At 56.9% G+C, this 3,295-nt stretch overlaps 1 pseudogene; it reads left to right on the top strand.

Moving 5' to 3' along the window:
- The first annotated feature begins 586 nt into the window (after positions 1-586).
- On the top strand, positions 587-705 carry LOC124507372 (uncharacterized; annotated as a pseudogene).
- The last annotated feature ends 2,590 nt before the right edge of the window (positions 706-3,295 follow it).

The raw sequence follows: 3,295 nt of genomic DNA, 5'->3' as shown, positions 1-3,295 counted from the left end.
CCAGGGTCCCTGGCATTTCATGAGGCCCAGCTAGGGCAGCGCACTCTGGCTGGTGATGTTATCTGGGGGCTATGGGGACGCGGGAGGCTCTGGGTTGGTTTGGGCCAGGTGGGGCAGTCGGGAGGGAAAGGCCAGGTGGCTTGCTCTGCGAGCCCTAGGCCTGGGAAGAGAGGATGAGACCCGGCAGGGACGGCCTGGAAGATTGGCTGGCCTGATGCCCCACACTTGCTTCCACCCTCTTCCCACTGAGCAGCCCATCGTGGTGTGGTGCGGCGAGGTGTGGTGCGGGGCTGCGAGGTTAGATGCGGTGAGGTGCCGTGATGTGCGGGATGGAAGAGGAAGTGGGCCTGGGGCCAAGCCGGGAGCAACCTGCAAGAGTCCCTTGATTGGAGAAGGCCCGGGCTTGTGCCACAGCGCATTGCCAGGGTTCTCTTGCGCGGCCTCCGCTATCCACCTGGAAACCACAGCATAGGGTGGTGCCAGGCAGACATGGTGCCAGGTGCCAGGTGCATGGGTAAAGCGCGGCACCCGCTGGGCTTGGGACTCGTGGACCAGGCTCTTGAGGCGTCCAGCAGCAGCTGCTGGTGTCTACAGCCATACCACCCTGAACTTGCCTTATCTCGTCTGATCTTGTAAGGTAAGCAGGGTCGGGCCTGGTTAGTACTTGGGTGGGAGACCGCCTGGAAATACTGGGGGCTCTAGTCTTTTGCCTTTTGCCTTTGGCCTTTGGACTCCTTGAACTCTGGCGCCCGCCTCCCTCCCGACCTCCCTCCCTCTGTCTCCCTCTCCCCAGCGAGTGCGGCTCCTGGGGCCAAACACACCCCAGCCACTGCTCCCTCAACCACTCCAGAACAGGCCAGCGGCCTAGACTGGCCTGGCCCCGCCCCGCCAGACCCAACCAGCATACCGCGCACACCCCACTGCATGTCACAAGTGGTATACTCCCCTCTCCCGGCTCCCTGTACCTGACCAAATCCCACTGAACTGGCTGGAAGCCACACCCTAGCTTTACACCTTCCCTGACACAGCACCCACCCACACCCGCACTTGCACTGAGGGGAGCGTACGGTGCGGGCGTGACCGGGGGCTTGTGGCTGAGGGCTGGAAGGTGGGGGCTGGGTGGGTGGATACAAGAACACAGGAGTGGGCGGGCGGGAGGGGCAGCAAAACCCCAGACTCCGACTCCACCACAGTCATTGGCTCCCGGGGTCCTGGACCTCTTCCCTCCCTCAAGCACTCATCCCCAAGGCGCCTGACATTTCACGAGGCCCAGCTAGGGCAGCAGGCGCAGGCTGGTGTTCGCTGGGGTCCTGGGGGCTTCCTGCTGGGTTTGAACCAGGTGGGACAGATGGAAGGGAAAGGCCAGGTGTCCAGCTGCAAGATCCTTAGGGCTGGGGAGGAGGCGCTGAGAATCCGGAGGGTCCCTAAGTCCTCGCCTGGGGTACACCGCAGCTTACTCCCACCCCCTTCCCAGTGAGCAGCCCCACTTGGTGTGGTGTGGTTTGGTGCGGTGTTGTGAGGTGCAGTGCGGTGTGTTGTTTGATGGAGGCAGAGGAAGGCATGGGGCCAAACTGACACCAGCCTGCAAGTGCCATGTGAGTGGAGTACGCCAGGGTTTTTGCCTTTGTGTGGAGCCAGGGCCTCTTGCATGGCTTATGTCACTACCTGGGGCCCCTGGCAGAGGGTGGCGGGAGGCTGGCAGGTAAGTTGGCAGGCAGGCAGGCAGATGCATGGGTGAAACGTGGCACCCGCTGGGCTTCGGATGTGTGGGCCAGCCCCTTGAGGCTCCCAGCAGCAGCCGCTGGCGTCTATGGCCATACCACCCTGAACGCGCCTAATCTCCTCTGATATGGGAAGCTAAGCAAGGTTCTGGTTAGTACTTGGATGGGAGACCACTTGGGAATATCGGGTGCTGTAGGCTTTTGCCATTTGCTTTGGCCTCATTGACCTCTTCTTTGGCACCCCCCCGACATCCTCCCACCTTGTCCAGGGATCATGCCTCCTGGGGCCAAACACACCCCAGTCACTGCTCCCTCACCCCAGCCCTGGACAGCCCAGCGGCCTGGTCTGGCGTGCACACTCCACGGCAAGTCACATGTGGCTCACTCCCCACTTCCCTCTCTAAGCCAAATCCCACTGCAGGGTCTCGATGCCACATCCCAGCTTTGCCCCTTCCGTGACACACCACACACACCCACATGGTGGAGGAACACAGGCGAGCTGGGGGCTGGGGGCTGGGCTCTGGATGTTGGAGGGTGGGGACTGGGATGAGTGTAAACAAGGACCATGGAGGGGTGGTAGGTGCAGTGAATCTCAGACTTTGACTATACCACAGGCCTGGGCTGCCTGGGTTCTGGACCTCTTCCCTCCCTCAGAACCCTCATCCCCAGGCTACTGGTGATTCACAAGGCCCATCTAGGGCATTCGGTTTGGGCTGGTGATGTTCTCTGGGGATGCTGTGGTCTCCGGGTTGGGTTTGAGCCAGGTGGGGCAGACACGAGGGAAAGGCCAGTTGTTGGGCTATGCTAGCCCTCTTGGTGGAGAGGAGGCACTGAGAATCTCCTGGGCTGTAAGGCAGGGCTTGCCTAATTCCCCTTCTAGCTCCTACTTCCTTCCCAATTAGCAGACATCCTGGTTTTTTATGGGTTTGACAGGGCTATGTTTCCTTCCTGGATGAGTCAGTAAGACATATGCTTTTCAGCCCAATGATGGAGTGTAACTTTACAAATTGTAAATGTTCAATGAAACTATCGATTTTGATACTGAATTATGTCAGTCAGAAATATATAAGTACCATGTAATAGTGTAATCAATTATGGGTTAGAAGCAAAGAATCACTGGAAATAAGGTAGAGAGTGAGAACAAGAGACAATGAGAGAAAGGGAGAACAAGTAGTCTATCGAGTAAAAGACCCTAATATAAGAATAGTTGGATAGTACTAGAGGGAAAGAGGTTGCTCAGGTAGTTTTCACACACATGAAAGGAGGTTGAAATGTGTACCTGCCAAATTGCACACTGGGTAATATTTGGACCCTGAAACTAATTGTTTGTATTAACCTTTTGAAATCAAAGGACAAAAAAATACAATTTGAAAAAAAAGAAAATTAAATGAGTACCTGTCCAATCATTTAGTAAGTGAATTACATGACATTGTTGTTATGGCACCCTTTTCAGGTCTGCTGTGAGTTCTGGACTACCTTAGAGGGTAGGCACATGGGTGGCTCAGTGAGTTGAGTGTCCGTGTTGGGCTCAGGTCATGATATCTCTGTGAGTTCGAGCCCTCTGTCGGGCCTTG

Source organism: Lynx rufus, unplaced genomic scaffold (assembly GCF_022079265.1).
Source record: "Lynx rufus isolate CCGP_SWC_20201006 ecotype Redwood Valley unplaced genomic scaffold, mLynRuf1.p SCAF_11, whole genome shotgun sequence".
NCBI classification, from domain to species: Eukaryota; Metazoa; Chordata; class Mammalia; order Carnivora; family Felidae; genus Lynx; species Lynx rufus.
This window is presented reverse-complemented; position numbering and strand designations above follow the sequence as displayed.